The sequence below is a fragment of the Sceloporus undulatus genome, chromosome 1 (genome assembly GCF_019175285.1).
Source record: "Sceloporus undulatus isolate JIND9_A2432 ecotype Alabama chromosome 1, SceUnd_v1.1, whole genome shotgun sequence".
Taxonomy (NCBI): domain Eukaryota; kingdom Metazoa; phylum Chordata; class Lepidosauria; order Squamata; family Phrynosomatidae; genus Sceloporus; species Sceloporus undulatus.
In genome coordinates, this window is record NC_056522.1 from 249,710,995 (window position 1) to 249,737,047 (window position 26,053).

The following is a 26,053-nucleotide window of genomic DNA, read 5'->3' on the forward strand; positions in this document are numbered from 1 at the left end:
ATAAAGAAAGAGGGAGCTTCCTGGACTCTAGGAAGTTCAAAAGAGAATGAGGAGAGTATCTGAGATTTAGTTTTAGTAATACCTGTGTAGACTTACACAAGTATTAGGTACTGTAGTGATGTCAAAGCCTGGAGAAAAGGGAACCATGTTGAACATTGGGGAAAAGTGGATCATGGGATAATTTCTTTTAGACTGATGAATAAAATGTTTAAACAAGGTATTTCCATTTTTATTGTTGCAAAATAATTTTTAAAAATTATGTAAGGTAAAAGACCCTTATGTAAGGCTATGTACAGTAACAGATCACTACAATTTCTAGTCTTGGTTTCCTTTTCTCAGTTCTTTTTATGGGAATGAGTTGTTAGCTTCACCCTATGGAGAACTAGTGGAGGCAAAATCATTTTTTCCTGTTTACTAAGGTTGATGGTTTCTTCCTCTCTTTTTTTGCGTCCTCCTCAAACTGGCAAAACCAGAGTTTCCAAGTTCTTCTCACAGTTCATTGGTAACATTTTTTAAAAAATCAATTTGTCTGATTAAATTGTCCGTTAATATATCAGACATCATGATGTTATGCTAAATCATGCTTTGTAGGTTCATTTCATGTTCCTAAAGCAACAAAGTGACTTTTGATATGTAAACAGGCTGATATTTCATTTTTTAATTTTTTCCTGAAATTTTCTGTGCTCTCTCCCCCCCCCCCCCCGACTTCCATGATGTAGAGAATTTATATTCTCTAGTAGCAGGACAGTGGAAGAACTTCCTGATGGAGGAAAGCTATGCAAGACTCAGGTTAAGGCAAATACCTGCTGATGTGCATTGGTGTTGTTGAAGGCTTCAAATAGTTGTGTGGGTTTATGCAATGCATCTATATCAGGTAAGGGTGGGTGCACATCCGGATTTCTGAGCTGCAGCCTGTCTTATCAGTGCTTATAGCCTGGGCTATGGAGGATAATTTTGCCAATAGCTCTTGAGCTAGAGGGCCTGCCAGTACCATGGCCGGGAGACAACTTGGTGTTAGCCACTCATTATATCATCTAGATATAAGTGATTCAAATATAGCCTATCCCCCAAACATTTCCCCCAATATTTTTATACACTGTGGTCCTGACTCTGTGCTACATCTCTGTCTGTCTCTGCGCAGTTAGCTTCAGCAAACAGGACGCAGAAGGTTCATGGGTCAACTTGGGCTGGACCAGAAGGATGTGCCATCAAAATAAGAAATGCTGAAAAGGAAGATAAAAACGAGCGGCTCCCCAGTGGTGTCCGTCACTGGAGAGTTGCGCAGGCTGAGTGAGCGATAGAGTAGGGAGTGTGGACATCTGCGAGAGAGCACCCACCCACTGACGTCAGTAAGTACTGGGTCAAAACGCTGTCAGTTCAGCTGGGATCACTGCCTGGGAAAGGTGGTTCCCTCCACATAATTTGGGTAGAGAGATCAAGAGAGGTGTCTATGTGTAGCTTTGGTGTCTTGGATATTTAGCTGGGGAACTGTGGTGCAGGGATTAAGGAAGCTGATTTGGGGTGCCCTGTAATCAAATGATGCTGTTTTGGTCTGGCTGTGTGTAGTATAGGGCCTAGAAATAAAGGGCAGAAATAATTCGCTAGTGGGGTTTACTTCAGAGTGTATCTACATCAGACTGCAATTGTCAGCATCTTAAACTGATCGTCCTTAAGGAAAGTATGGATTGAATCACTCCTGAACTATAATTTTTTAAGGATGCCTTAAGATCTCTAATGGTACTCTCTACAAATTACAATTGCCAGAATTGTTGGGGAGAATTAATGATAGTTAACCAGATACAAATCCTGTGATTAATAGTACATGGTGTACATATGCCACTGTGCTCTTTGGCTTGGAGTGAAGCAGGTAGGCATGACTTTTTCATTCATTGCTCTGCCAGTTGCCTACACTTTTCTGGATTGGGGAATAGGCTCAGGACAGCAGGGTTCAGATACCTCCATTTAGTAAAGGTTTGTCTCATGCTGGCAGAGCTGAAAGTTCTGGCTGGGGCTAAAAAAAGCACTCTGTCCCTGGACTGGTCTGGTCCTGAGGTGCTCAGCCTTGTCTCACCTAACACCTGCCTGTTCTTTGCCCAGTTCACCAGCCTCTCATTTTTATTGGTACTAAAAATACTCTCCTTCAAGAGAAGCAACTATTGTTTGGCAGGCAGTGGTGATCCTCTTCATGCATTGCAGACGGTTGGTCATGGCAGTTGACCTGGATGTACTGCCAGCTCCATTTGCAGAGGGAGGGAGAGGAAGCTACTGTTCCTGTCACCTCCTTCCTTCAGAAGAATGTTTTTCGTTAGCAAAAGGTGGCTGTGGTTTGCAGCTTGGAGAAGCATGGGAGCAGGGTTTTCTGGGAAAACATGGCAATTTCCAGAGTTGAGGGGCACCACCTGTAGCAGTTGGCAAGCAAAAGACCTGTAGAATTTCTTTTGGCCATCTCTTGTATCACTTGGCTGAGACTGAGTGAATAAAGGAGGAATTAGATTTTTAATCTTTATTCTCTCCTTCGCTCCTTAAGGTTAAAAAAGGATTGTTAGTTACCAGCACTGGGAAATTATACTTGTTGGGTTCCTTAGAAATTATGGGAAGCCTGGAGAAAACCTTTTCAGGTTTCTGCAGTGGCTGGAATTGGATAAGGGAGACACAGATTCAAATTTGTATTTCTCCATGAAGTTCAGTGGGTGATTTGGGGTCCATCAGTATGTTTCTCAGCCTAGCCCACCCCAGAAGGTCGTTATGAAAATAAAAACAAAAACAGGGTGGCTGAGGAGAGTGTATCCCATGGCATTATTCACAGGAAGCCAGAAACAAAATTCTACAAACTATAAAAAGTATGAATCCTAATTACCCTCAATAAAATCTGTAGGTAAAAATGCAAAGATACAGCCATGTTAGTCTGTACAATCAGTATGTAGAGAAATCATGTAGCACATTTGAGGCTAACTGGAAAAAAGAAGTTGGCAGCATGAGCTTTTTGTCAAATGCATCTGAGGAAGTAGGCTCAAGTCAACAAAAGCTCATGCTGCCAACTTATTTGTTTCAGTTAGTTTCAAAGGTGCTACAAGATCTCTCTTCATACTCTTTAGGTAAAGTTCATCTCCCTATTTCCTATGCAGTCAGGACCCATGATCTCTGATGTGACTGGGATTTTTACGTGTTGCATGTCTAGCATTTATCAGAGAATGTCTAGTTCTGTCCTGCTTGCAAGAGACAACTTACTATCCATCGTATTCATAGTGGCATATAGCTAGTAGTCTCCCAGGGTCCTTTCAAGGCAGCCATCTTTAGATGGCAGAAGGAAATCCTCACATGTTAATAGTTTCATTGTCCAGTGCTCTTAAACTAACTCATCCTGTGAGTAAGTGAACCTGTTGATTTCATGTACTTCTTAAAATATTGTGAGATGTAAACAGTCCTTACTGTGGCAGTGTTGTCTGATGCTCTAGTTGTCCTGGCCAATCTTGTATAGTCTGAACCCATCTTGATTGGCAGATCTAGATGCTGTCATTACAGATTGTGGCAGAAGTCAGAAAAGGAAGCCAGCCTTCTTTCCACCGATTCTTGTTTCTCGTTATTCATGCATTGGGGCCAATTTAAACATGCAAAACCATCATGTTGTACTGTTCTTCCTAGACTGTACCACTTCAGGCTGCATTCAGGAGATTAAATATTTGAATTGTCACTCACATGACAAATTGCCTTGCACATTAAAGAAAAACTAATGCCAGACTTGAGTTTTAATGTGAGGGGGCATTTTAATATTCAACACCCTCCCCAGCAATCCAAAACAGTGTGGTCCAGCAAGAATAGCACTGCATGTTGTTTCTACAGATTTAAGTTGGGCCATTAGAGTGATCAAATATATACATATTCCATGAGTTCAACAAGCAGACAGCCTTAAAACCAACATCATGCTCAGTCTCAGTGCAGCAGAGGTTTTCCTCCTCCCCTTCTGCTACAGCTCACTTGCTGCCTGAAACCCAACTCACTGAAGCAGGTTTTTGGGATGCAGAGAGGGCTACAGTGTTGAGGAAAGATCATGCCCCCTTTTGATTTCACTGATAGAAGTGGTTCCAGCAGTGGATGTCCCCCATACGATTCTGATCTTATTATGCTGTTGGGTGCAAAATTCATCAATTTGCCAATCTTTCTCCCCCTCCATGGCTTTAAAATTTTCCTATCACATCATTCCTTCGGAGGAATGTTTTTTTTTGTTATTAATTTGCAGAATTTGGCTTCTGCCTTCCTATGGGGAATACAGTGGGATACATCCCCCTCCATTTTTATTTTTACAACAATCTTCTGGGGTGAGTTAAGCTGAGAAACATTCATCAGGCTCCAAACAACATACTGAACATAATGGGCTTAAAACAGATAGGATAAGGCAATTCACCCTGTCCTTAAATCAGAACACTGATCCATCTAACTCATTATTATTCACCCTGAGTGAAAGCAGCTCTTCAGGATTTCAGCGAGGAGTCTTCCCCTGCTCTACCTGGCAGTGCAGGAGATCATGCCTAGAAACTTCTGAGTGGCAAGCATGCACTGTACCATTGAATTATTGTCCAACTTGAAGATATGAAGTGTCATAGAATCATAGATTCGTAGAGTTGGAAGAGACCACAAGAGACCATCCAGTCCAACCCCCTGCCATGCAGGAAATCTCAATCAAAGCATCCCCGACAGATGGCCATCAAGCCTTTGTTTAAAGACCTCCAGGGAAGGAGACTCCACTACACTCTGAGGGAGTGTGTTCCACTGTTGAACAGCCCTTACTATCAGGAAGTTCCTCCTAATGTTGAGGTGGAATCTCTTTTCCTATAGCTTGCATCCATTGTTCCGGGTCCTAGTCTCTAGAGCAGCAGAAAACAAGCTTGCTCCCTCCTCAATATGACATCCCTTCAGATATTTAAATAAGGCTATCATATCACCTCTTAACCTTCTCTTGTCCAGGCTAAACATACCCAGCTCCCTAAGTTGTTCCTCATAGGCCATGGTTTCCAGGCCCTTCACCATTTTCGTTGGCCTCCTTTGAACATGCTCCAGTTTCTCCACATCCTTTTTAAATTGTGGTGCCCAGAACTGGACACAATATTCCAGGTGAGGCCCGACCAAAGCAGAAGAGAATGGCACTGTTACTTCCCTTGATCTAGACACTGTATTTTTATTGATGCAACCTAAAATTGCATTGGCCTTTTTAGCTGCCGCATCGCACTGTTGACTCATGTTCAACTTATGGTCTACTTGGACTCCTAGATCCCTTTCACACGTAGTTTCATTCAGCCAGGTGTCCCCCAGCCTATATCTGTGCATAGGTGTCAATTAAATACCCCTCAGTATAGCATGTGTTTAATTTACACTATTGAAATAAACTGCAGTATCTAAGTTTTTTAATTTTTAAGCACAAGCTGCCCTGCTTCTATTCTGTCCACAAATGAACGATTCCACAGCTAGTCCTAGATAAGAATTTGGAAAGAGATCCTTTCAAGGAAAAAAAAACCAGAAAGATGCAGGTGAGCTCATGAAAATGAAGCTGAGGAGGAACTCTTGTCAATGCACACCTCTGTGCAGGGACAATTATTACCTGTTCTATTGACTCTGTCCAGGTTTGCCCAAGCTAGATTTATGTAGGGGGCTGTGTATGTATTCATGCTTGCATTTGGTAAGTATTTTTGACTCTCCTGTCCCATCTGTTTGCCATTGAGGCATACCGTATGTCAGAGGACAAGAAGCTGTGGTTATTTATTGATTTAGGCATAATCAGGTGAGGAGGGAGTTGGCCTGGTGTAGCAACCACAAATCGCTTACCCTGGCGTGTGAGTCAACTGGCCTGCATGTTGCTCAAAAACCAGACTGAGCATAGCATCCCTTGAAATAGAGGCCAGACCACAGGTTTGAGAACAAACCTGAGTGACAGGAGTAACAGCATCAAGCAGGAGTAGGACCCTTATTGACTGTGGTCTTAGGTGCAGTTTTGCCAAACCCAGGTTCCTTTCTATGGGACCCATTCTTGAAATAAGGTGTGGGTCAATAGAGCCATAATCTGAATGTGGTGCTCTGCTTGTGTTCCTTGTGGGGTGGAGGATGTGAGTGGGAGTTGGCTGAGAACCATGTGTTGGAACAGTGGCTACTGCATCATGTAGTGTTTGAGGCCTTCTGGCTATACCCCAGCTGGCCAGGAAGAGCTGTGCCTCATCATCTTTCTTTACAAGGCACACCATGAATAGAATCCAGTTCTCCTGTTTTTAAGGCACAAATATTCCCTATAAAGCAAGGACAGAAGATGATCTCTTTCTTTCCCTGGCTTCTCTTTTCCTCCTGAAGTTAGACATGATGGCTTCATTTCTCCCTCCAACAATTCCAGTATGTCATGGCTGATTTTTTCTGAGGTGAAACAAAGCAGCTGACAGTCACAGTCCAGCACAGGAATATGATGGTTTTGCCTGGAGCTGGAGGTACTGGCAGGTGTTTAGGCTTCAGGGCCATATGCAGAAGCCATTTCATCCAGGAGCAGAGTTTTATGAGAGTTTTGCACATGAGAACATGAGCTGTGTTTTTAACTCTCCCCCTCCCCCCAGTATTCCAGGCAGTTTAAAAAAATGAGTAGTCAGCATTTTTGGGGGGTGAGGGGATCCAAAATCAAAGAGGTCCCTAGGCATGACTTCCAGCAATTAGGATAGCAAGAGAGGAAGTGTTAGTTCATCCCAATGCCTCGTTTTCCCTGAGTATACTTGTCTCATTCCTGTGACCATTTACTCTCATCATCCACACACACATGGCCAATGAATATGCTGATTAACTGTAATATCACATCCCTGGAGGGTGTCAGGATGAGTGAGACTAATACAGTTGCTCCTCCATATCCATGGATTTTATATCCATGGATTCAACCATCCATGGCCTGAAAATATTAAAAAAATACATATAAATTCCAAAAGCAAACCTTGATTTTGCTATTTTGCATAAAGTGCACCATTTTACTATTCCACTGTATTAATGGGATTGATTTTGGTATCCACAGAGGGTCCTGGAACCAAATACCAGTGATTACCAAGCACCCACTGTATATAGAATTCTGATCTGGAGGGAAATAGGCCATTTCAACCTTAGGTTGAATATTTTTTAATATGGGCCTTAAGAGATTCCTCATGAACCGAACCACAGCATAAGATATCATGCAACGTATAGTGCACTTGGTGCTAGTCTCTCTTCCTATTGTTAGTCACTGTCTTCACTGTGTGATGCTGCTGCCTGGGTTCTTTATCTTGTGTGTTAACTGCCTTTGAGTTTTCCTCAATTTATGGCAACTCTGTTTAATCCAGAATACAAGATTTAAAGTTGGTGTGATATAGACTATTCTTTTCATGGATTTCCAATTAATATTTTAGCAATTTAGTTTAGTACTGGTATGGTAAGTACTGTTTGGCAGCCAAGTTAATTTTGCATAATATTGTTTGTTACTTTCTGTATGTTAGTACATAATTGTTACGGTAGTTACTTTCCTATTATTCTTTGGTGTTCCTTGTGGGGCGGAGGATGTGGGTGGGAGTTGGCTGATTATTGGTAGTGCCTGTATATTCTTAAGTGGTTTTTGTTCATTTTTTCTATCACAATTGGTACCTACATTGTTTCCCCCTAATTAGTTAGGCATAGCGACAATATGAATGAGATATCTCCAAGACACCCTGTCGTCACTAGCCCTGTTGAGGTCTTACAGACTCAGGGCCATGGCTTCCTTGATTGAGTCTATCTACGTGTAATGCAGACTTCCTCTATTTCTGCTACTTCCTACCATACCTAGCATCTTTGTTTTTCTAGCAAATCATGCCTTCTCATGATATCACCAAAATACAACAGCCTCAATGTAGTCCATTTGACTTCTAGGGAAAGTTCAGGCTTGATTTGTTCTAGGACCCATTTATTTGCCTTTTTAGTAGTCCATGGATGTGAGAGCTGGATGATGATGAATTCTTTAACACCACATCTGAAATTATCTGATTTTTTCCTGTCAGCTTTCTTCACGATCTAGCTCTCACATCCATCCATAGTGATGAAAAATACAATGGAATGGAAACTCTAACTTTAGTATTCAATGAAATATCTTTGCACTTCAAGATCTTGTCTACTTTTTTCATAGCTGCCCTTCCAAATCTTAGGGCCGAAACAAACGGTCCCTTTGCACCACTATCTGGGCAACTATGGAGTGCGGTGTTTATACACTGCATGCCCTGAAACCACCCTGGCCATTTACATGTGGCCAGCTTCAAAACATTCCAGCATCACAACATTTATACACTGCATGCCACGGGAGTGTCTTAAAGCCAGCTTCTGGCTGCAGTGGGATGGGAAAAGCTGGCTTTTTGCTAGCAGAAAAGATGCAGCTCCTTGCCTCTCCTTTTTTGACTGGGGAAAAGGCTGTTTGGGGCTGTGGTGTGTGTTTGTTGCAGCCCCATCTGTCTTCAGAAGAGGCAGCTTTAAGCTGCCCTTTCCACCATTCTGTTTCAACCCTTAGTTTTCTGCTGATTTCTTAACTGTAATCTCCATTCTGATTAATGAGTGAACCAAAGTATGGGAACATTTTAAACTATGTTAATTTCTTCATCAACTACATTAAATAAGGTACATCACTGGTGTCCATTATTTTTGTTTTTTTAATGTAAACCCATCTTTGCACTCTTTTTAGTATTTATTCCAAGCCTTTGCTATTTTCTGCTAGTAGTGTAGTATCATGTGTATATATTAAATGGTTGATGTTCCTTCTTCCAATTTTCACGCCTCCTACCTCAGAGTCAGCTTCTGCTTTACATATGACATTTCCAGCATACAAGATAGTAGGATAAGTTGCAACATTGCCTGATCCCCATGCCAGTTGGAAGTCATTCTGTTTTTCCGTGTTCTGTTCTAATAGTAGCCTGGTGTTCCAAGTACAGGGTATGAATCAGGACAATAAAATCTTGTGCCACACCCATTTCTTTTAGAGTAGTCCATAGCTTTCCATGATCTACATAATTAAAGACTTTTTTTGTATTCTGTAAAGCACATGTTGATTTTCTTTTGGAATTCTTTGGTATGCTACATTATCCAACATATGTTTTCAATATGATCCCTAGTGCCTCTTACTTTCCTGAATCTAGTTTGAACATTTGGCACTTCATGTTCATATACTTCATATATGGTAGAGTTTTGAGCATGTAGAACTTTGACCTATGTAGGAGCATGAGCTGGATAAACTCTACAGATGAGAGCAGAGAATAGAAATCTAGTAAAAATGACACCAATAACTTGTTGCTATTGTCTGTTCTAGTGAAAGGTGAAAAGACCTTTTGAAATGGCTTGGTAGAAAACAGGTATCATATTACTTAAATATGATCATCTGGACAGAAATGTCTGATGTCTGACCAAGATAATCATATTGATTGATATTGACAAATAATTCCTGTATGTTCTGTCTGCAGGGCAATTCATGGCTAAAGCATCTAAGCAACCTATTCAAGGGCTTAGTGTGACTTGGAAATACAGCCAGTGTCTCCGTTATGGGCACATTGCAAGGAAAAGTCTTGCAGCTACAGCATAGGCAGCATTGATTTACAAATGGACACGGCAGGCTTGTGTATCCTGTTCTGTTCTCTACTGATTTATCTTTCTTTGGCAGGAGACTGGGTTATATATGTATTTTTCTTTTATTCCCCCCCCCTTCCCAGAGCTTGATAAAAAAAAAAATGGGGACTACAATTCCCAGAAACTCCTAGTCAGAATGACTACTGGCAAGGCTGCTGGAATAAAGCTACCAGGATTTGTAATCCAAGCCTTCTGTAAGTTATATCATTACCGCTGACATGATGTATTTATTGAACTGTTTTATTGAATTGTTGTATTTAATCAACTGTATTGAATGTTTTTATTGGGTTGTAACCCCACCTTGATCCGTAGGGAGAGGCGGGGCAATATAAATAACATTTTATTATATTATTTATTATTATAAAAATGACTTTCTCAAGCCCTGTCTTTTCTTCATGTGCCCCATGCTACTTTGCCTTTTCCCTCAGTCCTCCAGAAGTAGATGTTGAAGCCATTAAGACAAGACAGGTGTATGTGTGTGTATACACATACAATGAATGATTTATATGCAGCTTATAGATATTTATTTAGACAGAGACAGACCTCCAAGCCTGTGTATCTGTAGCATTTATATATTTTTACTGCTGTGACATGCAGATGTAAATATGATCAAGGAGTGGGTGCTCTAGTCAGCCTAACACCTCTATATCAAAGGGTGTTGTGGCTGACCAAGCTACCACTGGAGACAATTTGGCCTTCCACTCCCTTGAAACTCCTCTGGGGAATGAGAGCATGTCTCTTTTCCATATTGGGCAAAGTACGACAGCTTCAGCTCACCATAACTTGCTTTTGGACAGCAAGGGCATTGTAGGGCATTGCCTGCACCTTTCAGGCAAGCTCCCTGTTCTTTAAAGAAGCAACAGAACTCTCTTGTGTGTCCTAGCAACCCACCATTTCTTATAGATTTCCTTGAGAACATATTAGACCACAACTTCTAGCTCCAAAAGAAGGTGACCAGTATGTTGCTTAAGATCCCAAGTCCCTTCTGAGTTTTATGGTGCCCACCTCTATTTGTACCTAATGTATTTGGAAAGGATGGGTAGCACAAATCCCATTTTCCAGAGATTTTATATTAATTCAGGTTGAATATTATTTGGCTGTTTAGGACATGGAAGGATAGAAAGTACACCAATACAATTAAAGATGGGAGAGGGGTAAAAAAAAAATGAGAGCGTCACTTAAACCATGCCTGTGTACAAAGGTTTTTGTCTCGCAATCAATGCAAATGTGTTCAGCCAGAAATGTTGGAAGCAGAGGATGGAGAGCAAAAGTTTGAAGCAGGACTGTGGAACATGTGGTCCAACAGATGCTGAGCTGTATTTTGTCAGCTCAAGCTAGCAAAGGCACGGGGAGAATTGTGGTAGTCAACTAATATCTGGAGGACCGTGTGTTCTTCAGACTTGAGAAAGTAAATGTAATGTGGCATTTTTTAATCAGAATCTTCCTTTGCATATGTAAGCTTTAATTTCTATTCACAATTAAAAATTCAAGAAGAACAAGGCAGGTTATAAATAGTCCCTCTGTTTCTTATATATTGGATTAATATCTTCAGGTCCTGATGCAATCTCCTTGCAGAAGAGTCCTCATAGCCACAAACTATAAATGTTAGAACTAAACACATCTGCCTTGAAGTTGTATCATGTGCTTTACCAATATTAAAATTATATTGATGGGATCAAAGAGACAGACATTGTATCTGCGACTCCATTATTTATCCACAGCCAATAGTCTTAGGGCCCATTCACACTGAATAATAAACTGGTTACCAAACCGATGTAAACTGGGGAAGTTCACATTTGTGCCAGTTTTTCCTGGGGGTAGTTCACATTTGCACCAGGTTTGCCTGACCCGAATTCGGCGGGGGGGGGGGGGTCTGGTGCAAATCCCCCTTAACCCCGGGGTTTTTAAGACAGGGGAAAAAGAGGTTCTTTTTAAAAGAACCAGGGTTTTTGCGGGAGCCGCCAATGGGAACTTACAAATCGATCACATTCGCCATGCTCTTCCTCCCTCCTCATTTCTCCTCCTCCTCTCCCCCACCTGCTCTTGCTGCCTTTCCTCTTCCTCCTCTTCCTCTTGCCCTCGCTGTGGCGTCTCTTGTCTCTCCTCTTCCTCTGTCTCCCGGACCTGCCCTGGATCAGCCTTCCTTGACAGCGTCCTCCTCTTCCTCCTCCTCATCTGCTGGCTGCCAGGATCGAATCCTCCATGGCATTTTACCATGTTTCCAAGTGTGAACATGAATCTGGGATAAAATGCCATGGAGATATTCGATCGTGGCAAATCAATGTCATTCGGGGCAAATGAATGAAGACAGCTAACTTTGAATGTGAATGGGCCCTTAGAATCCAGCATTTCCAGATAGTAGAAGGAAGTGACTACCTGTGTGAGCTTGTCTGGTTTAGGCTCAGATGCCTGGACAATTCAGTGGCAATACTGTAGTATGCAACAGAACATTTTTCTGGCACTTGTCAGACAGCTAACTCAGGTCGGTGCCTTAGCAGAAAGAAAGCCACTGGGACAACAATTCTTATAAAGCGAGCAGGTAGTTTACAGATAACCTTTGTTTGACATTTGTTGCTTCTTTATTCCATTAGATCAGGGTGGATGGAAAATTTTGTGAATCTTAGGATTCTAGTAGAAAACAAACTAGTTTTCCATCCAAATATCTGCCCATCCTTATATTAGGTACTTCTCTATATATTTTGTTCTATTGTTCTATTAGAGTGTAAACAATATTTTGTGTTCTTATTCTCACACTTATTATAAATAGATAATAATTTCCACATAACACTGTGCTGTTATAGCCAATTTTTTCTTAGCTGTAGTCATTCTAGGAGTATATTAAAGAACTCTTTCCAAATTCTACACCCCTACCATAAAGCCCTAAATGGCTTGGGCCCAGGGTACTTGGAGGACCGCCTCTCTCCATATAATCCGCCCCGCACTCTCAGGTCGGGCGGGAAACAACTTTTGAGAGTCCCTGATATGAGATATGTGATGTCTGCACATAGGGCTTTTTCTGCTTCGGCCCCGCAGACCTGGAACTCTCTGCCTGACGAGCTCTGCTCAGCCCCCTCCCTAGAGTCTTTCAGGAAAAATCTAAAGACTCACCTCTTTCGTCAAGCTTTCCCCCATGTTCCCTAATTCCATTCTTCTCCCCTTGTGTTGCTGTATTGTATTGGATATAATTGGTGCTTTGGTTTTTAACTGTTTTAACTGTGATTGAATGATGGATATTTTATTGCTGTACTGTATTGTTTAATGTGGGGGGGATTTCTTTCTATTGGATTTTGGTTTCGGTATGTTTTTATTACTGTTGTAAACCGCTGTGATCATGGGAATAGCGGTATACAAATAAAGATTCATTCATTCATTCATACCATGAAGGACCATTTCACACAATTGTTTTGTTGTGTGCTGTCCAGCCAACTTCATCTTATGGCAACCTAATGAATGAGAGACCTGCAAGATCCTTAGTCATCAGCTGCCCTCCTTAAGTCTTGTTGATTGAACCAGTCCACCTGCAGTGTGATCTCTTTCTTTTCCTACTGCCTTACACTTTACCAAATATTATTGTCTTTTCAAATGAATTGTGTCGTCTCATAATATGTCCAAATTACAACAGCCTCAGTTTAGTTATCTTGGCTTCTAGTGAGAGTTCAGTCTTGATTTGCTATAAGATCCATTCATTTGTATCATTCATTCATTCATTTATATTCCGCCTTTCTCACAGTAACAGGACTTTTTAAAAGACGAAGGTATCTATAGAACTCCTTCACACATTACGCAGCAATAAAGCTGCCTTTGCCACCAAATATTCACTCGAGGGACCATTGCAGTTGATCACTGATGTGTGTGCCTTATTATATACTTCTTTACAAACCTTTCTTTCACATTTACAATCTTTTTTTAAAATATATTTTTAAAGTATCCACATATCATTTCCTACATACAACTGAGCACGAAAGTTAGAATCACAAAAGCCATTGTATTCCCCATTACCACGTATGGATGTGAGACAGTTAAGAAAGCGGATAGGAAGAGAATTAATTCATTTGAGATGTGGTGCTGGAGAAGAGTGCTGAGGTTACCATGAACAGCCAAGAAGTCAAACAAATGGGTCCTAGAGCAGATCAAACCAGAAATCTCTCTGGAAGCCAACATGACTAGACTGAAGCTGTCGTACTTTGGCCACATCATGAGGAGGCACGACTCACTGATAAAAACAAAGCTAGGAAAGGTAGAGAGAATCTGAAAGAGAGGAAGGCCACATGCTAGATGAATGGACTCTATTAAGGAGGTCATGGGTATGAATTTTAGGACCTGAGCATAGCAGTGGAGCATAGGGAGTCTTGGAGATGTCTCATCTACAGTGTCTCTATGGGTCGAGATCGACTCAAGGGTGGATAACAACAACAACAACAACAACAACAACAACAACAACTATAACATACTATACATACCCATGTGTAAGCAGAGAAATTTTAGGGGGGAAAATAACACCAAAAATGGGTCAGCTTATCCATGGGTCAATATAAGTACTGTACCTTAGCTCTTATTAAAAAAAAAAAAAGAATCATCCTCTTCAATGAGTAAGTGGCAAAAGATGAGAGCTCAGTCCGTTCCAAATACCTAAACGAAGCACTGACCCCCCCCCCCGGTCTTTGCCCCAGCAGTGCTTCTGGCTTTTTTGAATGTCTGGGTGGGAAAATGGCAGTGGTGGCTCTTTGGCACCTCCTTTGAAAAGATCACAGAGGAGGTAGAGGATGTTGATCTTTTGGGTCCTTCCAGGACTGACTAAACTCTTGCCTTTCACCACTCCCCTCATAGAGGAGGATTCTAGTTATTTTATTCCAGCAATGAGGAATTGGGTTTTTGAAGGATTTTAATAGGACACTTGTGTATGGTTGTCAGCTTTTCTGGGTTAAAATCAGGGAAAGTTATCACGTTAAAGTTAAAATCTGTAATCACTGCTAACATCAGTCACCATTTTCTTTGTTTTGCCTTTACATTCTTTTTGGCGTGTGTGTTTTATTAGTCTCACTTGTGCTGGTCGCCTCCTACACATTACACAGCAACCATTTACCGTAGTTCTCACCATATCCATCCAGCCTTTAGGCTGAGCACAAACAGTTATGCCTGTCAGAACATTGTATGTTCTTTGCCATCATTTTCCTTTGCTTTGTGCTTTACATCCTTTGTTATGTGCTCCTAAATTTTACCCTCAACGTAGCCATGATTCATATGAGAATCCATAATTGTAATAATAATAATAATAATAATAATTTGTTTTATTTATATACAGTACCGCTATTCCAAAGATCATAGTGGTGAACAGCAAGTAAGCTAATTAGCAAGTAAGCTAATTTGCCCCCCAACAGTCTGGGTACTCATTTTAGCGACCTCGGAAGGATGCAAGCCTGAGTTGAGCTTGGGCCCTTTTGCTGGTCTTGAACTCGCAACCTTGTGGTTTTGAGTGAATGGCTGCAGTACAGGCATTTAACCACTGTGCCACCAGGGCTCCTTTTGACCCCAAAAGCTCAAAAGCTTTTACATGAGGTCAACTTATACATGATTATGTATGTTAAATAGGAAAACTTTGAAATTTGTTTGCAATTGATGTTAAACCATACCTAACAGTCATCATGCTTGCACTCTGATTTGAATTTGTATTTTGACACTGTCATCTCCAAATAGCTCCTCTAAAATTAAGCGATTGTGAGTGTGCTTATTTGAAAAATAGTATGTGCATAGTTTTAGCTTCGTAATGTTTTAAAACAACTTTGATTCTAATAAGCTCAGAACTCAAGCCTACATCTGATGTCACAATGGCTAAACATTACTGTGAGTATTTTGAGGATGCTGCATGCTGACTACTCAGAGATGTTTTGAGGATGCAAGTCATCCAAGACCAGACTGAACAAATTAAAAAAAAAAAAGAGTTCTCCTGCTTATGTCCTTTCTTTCACTTTCTCTGTAGCCCCTGATCCACTAGTCTTAATTGTGGGATCACAATATGGTCTCCTGGGCTGCCCCTAGGCTTGGGTGAGAGAGATGGGGAGATGTGGATTTGCAGAACTGGTTGTGCCAACATTTCTGAGACTCTTCTGTGCTTGCTTGGGTTGAGGGTGGCCTCACTAGGGAGAGAGCTCTTCCAAATCCCAACCCAGACAGGAGGATATTGGACAAGCACTAGCCGCAGACCCCATCCCTCAGAGGCCTTCCTCTCAGCCTCTTTGGCCTGATGAAATGGCCATTATTCTGCCAATGTGCATGTGCCTAGACTGTCCCAATCTGTGACTGTAAGCACACACATGGCTAAATATATATCCACATGTGGCGAGTTCAGAGGGTCTATAAGATGCTCTCTCTCTATGGCCCCTTTTCATGACTGGTACTAATGAGATTCGCGTCTTTCCCAGGTTGTTTTGTAGGCCGAGGGGCCTTTTTAACTGGATGGGCTTTGGCATAGTCATGGCAAATATTTACCAAAAAAGGGGGACATACCATATAAATTTAGAGTCCTGAAAATAGAGGTCAAGTGAGAGAGAAAAAGAGAGAGAGAGACCAAACCAGAAAATACAGCCTAGTCTGTTCAAGGGTAAAGGAGTAAAAATGGAGAGATAAAACGAGCAAAACCTCGGCAGTAAAAACAGCATCTTGGTAAATAGACTATTAAAAAACCCCGCTGACCTGCTTTATGGCTTTCTTGGCTGCCATTCAGCAGGCACCGGGGGAAGGTAGCAGGAGCCGGCAGGCAGGCGGGTGCTGCTCTCCCCCCTTGGAGTGGGGCGTTAAATTTAGCCACATAATGACGGCCCTGAGGAAGCAGCCTCTTGTCGGCCACACAGTAATTACTGCTTCCCTTATGCATTTTATTTTTCTTATTACGTTGCCTCTTCTCCCCACATGGTGCAAGAATGCCCAAGGGCAATGATCTGCTGTGCTCTTCCATCAAGGATGCAGTTGGAGGGGACTGGAGCAGAACCTAGGGCAGGGCAAGGATCTGGGGGATTAGGGAAAATGCATATTTTAAGGTAGTGGATACATTAATTTTGTTGCTGTCAATGATCATGTGTTACAGTGGCCTTCTACAGACTGGTATCCTCCTGATGCATTGAACTTCCAAGCCCCATGTCCCAGCTCAACATGGCTAGGTGTGATGGAAGTTACAGCTGAACTTATTGGGTAACAGCTTTGGATGGGAGTTCACAAAGCTGTCAGTCTGGTTTGACCTACTGCCAGGTCTCATGAAATGAGCAGTTCAGAGTTCATAAGATGTGCCAGTTAGTTGCCACAACAAAGACCAATTTAAATATTAGCTTTACATTGTGTCGTCATTTTTAAATTTGTATAGCTCCTAAACAAACAAACACATTGTCTAGTTATTGCTATAATTTAAACACACCTGTTTGTATTAAGTAGAAGCCTCATACTAATAACTGCATTTCAGAACCTTTCACAATGCAGCTGGCATTGCTTTCGTGCTACTGAATTATATATGTTTTAAAACCAATGCTAATTGTGAACTGAATGGATTGCTTTGTACTGTGTGCTAAGAACATTATTGGAAGGTTGTGCCCGCAGTCTTATTCCCAGTTTACCAGCCTCACCAACATTTTCTTTGGGACAGCTGAGCCAGCGTGGTGTAGTGGTTGGAGTGTTGGAGTATGACTCTGGAGATCAGACTTCATTTCTTGGCTTGACCATGAAACCCACTGGTGACCTTGGGCAAGTCACATGCTCTCAGCTTCAGGGGAAGGCCATGGCAAGCCTCCTCTGAATAAAACCTGCCAAAAAAACTCCATTATAGTTTTGCCTTAGGGTTGCTATAAGTTGGAAACAACTTGAAGGCACACAACAACAATAAAGCTATTTTGGAGGAGAGGCATGTCCCATGTTGTGGAAAGAAAGGCATGATGTAGCTATTTTAATAAATAATAAACATATAGAACGTGTCCTTTACTCCTAAAGGTCTCTTGCTAGAAAATTGCAATATAAAACAAAATTCAAGGGTGTTCTTCCTGTTTGCCTAAGAGCTTTGGAAGGCCTGAAAATTGCTTAATCATCTACATAATAATAATTTTGTGTGAATACTGTGATGCACATCTTTGTAGAATAGTTTAGAGGCTATTTTCTTTTACTTACATATCCACAATTCCATCCTGTCCAGATCTTTCCGGAATTGGACAGGGCACAACAGATATTCTCCATGCAAATGCCTGGCCTTTGATAGTCATGACTCTGAGAAATGAGCATGCTGCAAATCCCAGGGCATAAAATAAATGTACAAAATAGACATGATAGATAAACCTGGTAAGATATAGGATTGTTTCTTCTCATGGCATGTTACTGTCTGAGAGGCTCACAGTTGTACATTCCATGTTTGATCAAGTATGTCTTTTATTTATTTTGCAAGGTCAGGTACTTTATTATCAATATTTTCTGGGCCTGATACAATACCTTTGATAAAAGCTATGGATTCCATTTCCAAGCTTAAAAGTGTATGTCCCAATGTGTTTTTTAAGTGAACTTAGATTTCTTTTTGAAGTAGTTTTTTTTAAAAAAAAGAGAAATACGATATAGCTGAAACAGAAAAGAAGGGGTGAAACAGACCAGCCCAAAGGAACGGATTGCCACCACCCCTTTGAGCACCGGATAGGGGCTGCACAACTGCACACTGTGGCCCTGATCCATCGTTTTTCCTGGTCAGAAAAGAAGGAGCAAAATACCACTTTTTTGGCCCAGAAAAAGGGTGTTTTTGCTTCAATGGCAGCACTTTCCCGTGCTCCTTTCAGCGTGCGGTGTGTGAATGCCATGCCAAAGGAGTGCTGGAACTCCACCTGCCATGTAGTCAGGCAGGCAGCATGTCACTGGCTTGGCGGTGGCATTTGGGTGTGCATTGTCCAAATGCCATGCCCCCACACCACCCCCAAGATGGCACTTGCCGCCAGTCTGTACAGCCCCAAAGTTAGTAGTTCTGCAGTCAGCCTTTCTTATACACGGATTTGTTATACACGGATTCAAGCATACACGGTTTGAAAATGTTCCAAAAAAATATAAATTTCAATGATCAAACCTTGATTTTCCATTTTTTATAAGGGACATCGTTTTCCTCTGCCATTATGTTTAATGGGACTTGAGCATACACAGATTTTGTTATACACGGGGGATCTTGGAACCAAACACCAGCGTATAACAAGGGTCCACTATATTTATATATCATGCTTGAATTGCCATCTTTTATCCACTGATCTGCTGTGGAATCAAGTAAAACATAGTGTATATACTCATGTACAAGTCGACCTCATGTATAAGTCAAGAGAAGGTTTCAGGATCAAAATCATGGATTTTTATATGGCCTGTGGATAAGTCGAGGGTAAAACTAACTTAGAGGCTATAATGAAGGATGGAAAGGGGTAAATACTACTTCCGTCCCTCCTCCTTCTCTGGACTTCTCCCAACCACCTAACACTGATTCCCAGGTGCTGGAGGAGAGGTTTTAACATCGGATTGAGAAGGGAAGCAAGTGATGTTCAATGGGGAGATTTTTCCCTGGGAAGAGAAGCCTTGCAAATCGGACTGGGAAGAGAAGCAAGTTTTGATAAATGGGGGTTTTCTTTCCTGGGAAGAGAAGCCTTGCAAATTTCCATGGGAAGAAGAGGCTTGCAGATCGGACTGGGAACTTCTTACACACACACACACACACACACACACACACACACACAGAGGCATCAGGTTTGCTTGTTTTAGAACCTTTCTGAGCAGTACTAATGTAGTGACCTGTATATAAGTCAACCCAGGATTTTAGGGTTAATTTGGGGGCTTAAATTTCTTGGCTTATAATTGAGTATATACGATAGTTTAACCCTCTGGATTCTAGTCTGGAACTGGGTCCACTTACCCATATATACTTGACTATAAGTCGACCTCATGTATAAGTCGAGGGCAGATTTTGGGGCCAAAATTATGGATTTTGATATGACCCATAGATAAGGTGGGGGTAAAACTTAGGGGCATGTAATGAAGGATGTAAATGATAAAGCAAAGGAAAACAATGCCAACAAACTTACAAAATTCCAGCAGGCATAACTATTTGTGCTTTAGTATGAAGGTTGGATGGATGAGAGAGTAGCAGGGTGTCAGTACTTCCAGGGCAGATTAAACTCTTGTCTTTCACCAGAGGATGGTGTATATATGATTTAAAGTCCAGTACTTACATTGACCCATGGATAAGTCGACTCAGGTTTTTTGAGTCAATTTTTAACCTAAATTTCAAGACTTATACATGAGTATATACAGTATTTCCTTTGGTATGCCTTCACTTTGGAAGGCAGCTGCTCTGTGGCCATTAATGTAAGTGAACATAAAAGTGTGGCTCAGAGTGTAGTAAGTTAATGGAGAGGGAGGACTAATATACCAATTTGTTACATACTGTAATGTTGGCTTTGACTTATGTTTTGAATAAGAGACTTCTCAGAGAGCCTGTTATACCAAGAGCCATCTTTAATTACTTTTTTCCTGCTGATTGACAATTCTAGCTCTTTAAAAGCTGGTGCTGGATTAAACCTCTTCGGAGTTAATATTTTGTTGCGGCATTTGGCTGCTACCCATTCTGCCTGGGGGATTCTGGAGGATTTAATAGACAAAATTTTTCCCCCCAAGTTCTTGGTCTTCTCATGTTGGCATAATGTAGTCAAAATCTTATTCAAATCTTATCTAGCAGCAAAGGTAATAAATAGTAAAGCATAGCCATTTTAAACAAGAGCTTACTTAGTAACACCCAGCAGACATTCCCACAGTCTCCAAGGCCTCTCACCTGTTGCATTGGATGTACAGTCAATTCTAATATATGACTGGCTGAAAACAGACACATAAAGGACACACAATTCCCTTGGTAGTAATCATGTGACTAAACCTGGATGTGATGGGCACTTTTGAGTAATGCTGCTTACCTTTGAGCTTTGTGAACAATGCTTCCATTAGTGCAATCAGAAAATGACATGTGCCTTAATTCTTTCCTCCATCAATCGCATTCCTGAAATATAATCTCATGTGTGCACTTCTGATCTAATGTATTACCTTTATTAAATGGCCTTTTTAGTGTTTTCAGGGTCAGGTTCCAATTTATTGAGGTTCCACTGAGCTTTTAATGTGACCTGTAGCACTTGCAAACTTTCAGGAGGAAAATGTTCTTCCTAGCTGGTGGCTGTCCTAGTTTCTGTACAGGAGGACACTGCCAGACCAAAATTCTTCCAGTAGCGCCCCCTTGAATTCAGAAAGAGAAGCAAATGTTAGGCTTTCCAACCCCCCCTCTCCCCTGCTACCAATGTCAGCAAGCTGCCTTGACTTTTTTGTGTGAAGGGGAGTAAGAATGGCATCAGCTTGCACTGGTAAAATTGGGGGACACTATTAGGCTGGGCAACAACATTCCAGGAAAGGTCTCGTTCTTATGCTTGTTTTCCCAAAACAAAGGAAGCAGTCTTGCATTGCTGGAAGTCTTGTGCTTGGGTTGTGGTGCCTTGTTATCGTCCGATAACCTGGCGACCCTGGCGCTGCCCTGCTCCTCACCCGGCAGCCTCAGGCTAGGGGATGTGAACAGCTTCCGCACACTTGCCCTTGCACAGAGATTCACCTTCCTTTCAGTACTCAGAGGAGTGTGTGTGTGTGTACACACATAGGTATGCATATGGTGATACATATGTAAGGATAGCATTAAGGAGGGCTCCCTGAACCTCTATATTCTTTAGCCCTGTACTAGTACTAGTAATACCTATATTTCTGGGATAGGCTGCTATGGAAAGATGATCTTTCTATCATCCACTTTTCTGAAATGAAACCTGTCTGTGTGTGTGTGTTTGCGTGCGCAACCCCCATACACATGTGTATGTACACACACATGTGCAGGGTTACCTGGAAATGACTGAAAGCAGACCTTCCCCCCTCCCCCCCATGATTGTAACATGTTGATTCATGGCTTCTCCTGAACCATCACTGATTTAGCAATTACCACTGAAAGGAGATAAGGTCATTGGATTGTAGACTGTTGATCTGATTTACCCACTGAACTTTTTGAATTAGTATATAAATTAAATAAATAAATAAATATGGGAGGATAAGGAACAGGAAATTGTTTAGATTTTTACCTCCATGACAAACTTGTAGCATTTCCATATGTTTATTTTGTGTCTTCTCCACTGTGTCACTATCAATATACTTAAGTGTCAGCTGTGTTTACATCCTCTCCTAAATTTTAACTAGCTGTTGCCTATATTCTCAAACCTGTGTTCACACAGTTCTGAGGATTTGAACATTGCCTTATTAAAAATAAATATCACTCTACTAAGAAATTTTATGTGATCCAGTTGCAGAATTTACAGTCTCATCAGTAGTGAAGTTGTGTGCCTCTTTATGGTATGATGGGTTAGAGGACTGCAAGAAGTAGTAAGTCACAAAATCAGAATTTCAGAGATGGGCAGAGTCTATTGATTCTACTCTGGAATGATTTTGATGGACCCGATTTACTATATTTAGAACTATTTGGAGCTTCCTGATGGGTTGTAAATTCTGCTGAATTCTCGAATGACCAGTCTAGGCTTTGCTTCCAGGGTATGCGTATGAGGAGAGGCCTCCAACTTATCAAATAGGTTGGTAAATTTGAATTCCATTCTATTTAATGCTTGTTCAATGGAAGCTCTACTGTGGTGGATACCCAAATCTTCCACTGAATATTGGGATACACGTAATTTTGGGAACACCACTGGTTTCTCCCCAAAGCTATTATGCTTTCCAGCAAGGGTTGGCAGAAGATAGATGTGGATTTACTGGTAGATCACTGAGTGATTTCAAAGAGTGGCAAGAATTTCTGTCTCTGTTATTTAAAAGTAACAACAACTAAGTGATTACTGTATTTTCCGGCGTATAAGACAACTGGGCGTATAAGACGACCCCCAACTTTTCCAGTTAAAATATAGAGTTTGGGATATACTCGGCATATAAGACTACCCCTCTTCCAACGCACAACAAATAAAAATTTTTAAAATGTAAGATTTGATTTCAATATGGCAATTTTCATTCAAATGCTTATGACATGCAGGTACTTAGCAGGAAAACTTGTTGTATACAAAGCCTGGTTGGATTGATCAACTCTCCCTGCCTGCCCAGCCCTCACTGTCTCCAAGACTATCAGAGCGGTAATGCAAACATGGCTCTTTTTCCATACCTCAGGCATCCTGGATGCCTGCAGCTTGCTCCACCGTTCACTTACACCTTCCCGGTGAGACATCCCCTCACCTCGTCATCAGGACCGCATTAAGTCATTTCTTTCCACAAATCCTAGTGAGTGGATTTTCTTTTACCGTACTTGTACAGTGCTGCCCTTGCTGCTTTTATATGGTCGCTGCATACGGTGGGGATGCAGCCATGGCCGTTTTTAACTCCCCCCACCATATGCAGCGACTGCAGATTCTCCCAGTCTGGCTTGGAAGTTTCAGGACCTGCCCTATAAGACAACACCTGACGTATAAGACGACCCTTGACTTTTGAGAAGATTTTCCTGGGTTAAAAAGTAATAGGCCAGAAAATACAGTATTTTCCTCTTACAATATTCTTCTGAAATGAAGAAAGCTTGGATATCCAGAGGGGTATTTTTGTGTCAAGAGACTGCAAACTCCATTCTGTTCTGGTATTGAAAATAAATTTGTGGGCTCAGAATGTATTTTTCTGCATTTCTGTAATTTCTGCAGGTTTGAAATACGTCATTTCTGCATTACAGGGTGGTACTCGCAGTCCTTGGATTGGAATACCTCCTTTTTATTTTTAAGAGTTATTTCTTACAGTTAAAATTGAACAGACTGGAAAGCTGGGCCAAAGCTAACAAAATGAAATTCAACACGGAGAAGTGTAAGGTACTGCACTTAGGGCGGAAAAATGAAATGCACAGATATAGGATGGAGGACACCTGGCTGAATGAAACTACATGTGGAAAAGATCTAGGAGTCCAAGTAGGCCACAAGTTGAACATGAGTCAACAGTGTGATGCGGCAGCTAACAAGGCTAATGCGATTTTAGGCTGCATCAATAAAAGTATACTGTCTAGATCAAGGGAAGTAACAGTGCCATTCTATTCTGCTTTGGTCAGGCCTCACCTGGAATACTGTGTCCAGTTCTGGGCACCACAATTCAAAAAGGATGTGGAGAAACTGGAGCATGTTCAAAGGAGGGCAACAAAAATGGTGAAGGGTCTGGAAACCATGCCCTATGAGGAACGCCTTAGGTGAGCTGGGTATGTTAGCCTGGAGAAGAGAAGGTAAGAGTGATATGATAGCCCTGTTTAAATATTTGGAAGGGATGTCCTATTGAGGAGGGACACAAACAAAGTGCAGCAAGCTTACATTACAATAGTCCAAAAAGGAGGAAACAACAATTATTGTGTGTGTGATAATTAGATAATTACAACCGACCACCCGACCACCCTCCCCCCGACACCATCTTAGAGAGGAGAGAGGAGGCCTGGCCTGGAAAGACTAAGAGCCCTCCCCCCGGCCACCATCTTGAGGGAGAGAGACAAGCCTGCCTGGTAAGACAAGAGCCCTCCTCCGACCACCATCTTGAGGGGGAGAGGACAAAGCCTGGCCTGGAAAGACTAAGAGCCCTCCTCCCGACCACCACTTAGGGGGAGAGACGAAGCCTGGCCTGGAAAGACTAAGAGCCCTCCCCCGACCACCATATTGAGGGGGAGAACGAAGGACTGGCCTGGAAAGACTAAGAGCCCTCCCCCGACCACCATCTTGAGGGGGAGGCGAAGCCTGGCCTGGAAAGACAGAGCCCTCCTCCCGACCACCATCTGAGGGGGAGAGACGAAGCCTGGCCTGGAAAGACTAAGAGCCCTCCTCCCGACCACCATCTTGAGGGGGAGAGACGAAGCGGCCGGAAAGACTAAGAGCCCTCCTCCCGACCACCATCTTGAGGGGGAGAGACGAAGCCTGGCCTGAAAGACTAAGAGCCCTCCTCCCGACCACCATCTTGAGGGGGAGAGACGAAGCCTGGCCTGAAAGACTAAGAGCCCTCCCCGACCACCATCTTAGGGGGAGAGAAAGCTGGCCTGGAAAGACTAAGAGCCCTCCCCCGACCACCATCTTGAGGGGGAGAGACGAGGCCTGGCCTGGAAAGACTAAGACCCTCCCCCGACCACCACTTGAGGGGGAGAGACGAGGCCTGGCCTGGAAAGATAAGAGCCCTCCCCCGACCACCATCTTGAGGGGAGAGACGAGGCCTAGCCTGGAAAGACTAAGAGCCCTCCCCGACCACCATCTTGAAGGGGAGAGAACGAAGCCTGGCCTGGAAAACTAAGAGCCCTCCTCCCGACCACCATCTTGAGGGGGAGAGACGAAGCCTGGCCTGGAAAGACTAAGAGCCCTCCTCCCGACCACCATCTTGAGGGGGAGAGACGAAGCCTGGCCGGGAAAGACTAAGAGCCCTCTCCCGACCACCATCTTGAGGGGAGAGACGAAGCCTGGCCTGGAAAGACTAAGAGCCCGCCGACCACCATCTTGAGGGGAGAGAGACAAAGCCTGGCCTGGAAAGACTAAGAGCCCTCCCCCGACCACCATCTTGAAGGGGAGAGACGAAGCGGCCTGAAAAATAAGAGCCCTCCCCCCGACACCATCTTGAGGGGAGAGACGAAGCCTGGCCTGGAAGACTAAGAGCCCTCCTCCCGACCACCATCTTGAGGGAGAGACGAAGCCTGGCCTGGAAAGACTAAGAGCCTCCTCCCGACGCCATCTGAGGGGGAGAGACAAAGCCTGGCCTGGAAAGATAAGGCCCTCCCCCCGACACACCATCTTGAAGGGGAGAGACGAAGCCTGCCTGGAAAGACTAAAAGCCCTCCTCGCGACCACCATCTTGAGGGGGAGAGACGAAGCCTTGCCTTGAAAGACTAAGAGCCCTCCTCCCGACCACATCTTGAGGGGAGAGACGAAGCCGGCCTGGAAAGACTAAGAGCCCTCCTCCCGACCACCATCTTGAGATGGAGAGACAAAGCCTGCCTGGAAAGACTAAGAGCCCTCCCCCGACCACCATCTTGAGGGGGAGAGACGAAGGCTGCCTGGAAAGACTAAGAGCGCTCCCCGACCACCATCTTGAGGGGAGTTACGAAGCCTGGCCTATAAGACTAAGAGCCCTCCCCGACCACCATCTTGAGGGGGAGAGACAAAGCCTGGCCTGGTAAGACTAAGAGCCTCCTCCCGCCCACCCATCTTGAAGGGGAGAGACGAAGCCTGGCCTGGAAAGACTAAGAGCCCTCCCCCGACCCCATCTTGAGGGGGAGAGACGAGGCCTGGCTTGGAAAGACTAAGAGCCTCCTCCCGACCACCATCTTGAGGGGGAGAGACGAAGCCTGGCCTGGAAAGACTAGAGCCCTCCTCCCCGA

The 26,053-nt window shown here is 42.8% G+C and overlaps 1 protein-coding gene across 4 annotated transcripts in view; it reads left to right on the plus strand.

The window, feature by feature from the left end:
• NHEJ1 (non-homologous end joining factor 1) overlaps window positions 1-26,053 on the plus strand; it is a 138,076-nt gene that overhangs the window by 11,193 nt on the left and 100,830 nt on the right. The window contains exon 5 of one of the 4 annotated variants that reach the window (XR_006101345.1): window positions 1,142-1,349. The exons of the other annotated variants lie outside the window; for them this stretch is intronic. The gene's annotated coding sequence lies outside the window, so the exon portion shown is untranslated. The remainder of the gene's footprint in view (window positions 1-1,141; window positions 1,350-26,053) is intronic. 4 annotated transcript variants of the gene reach the window in all.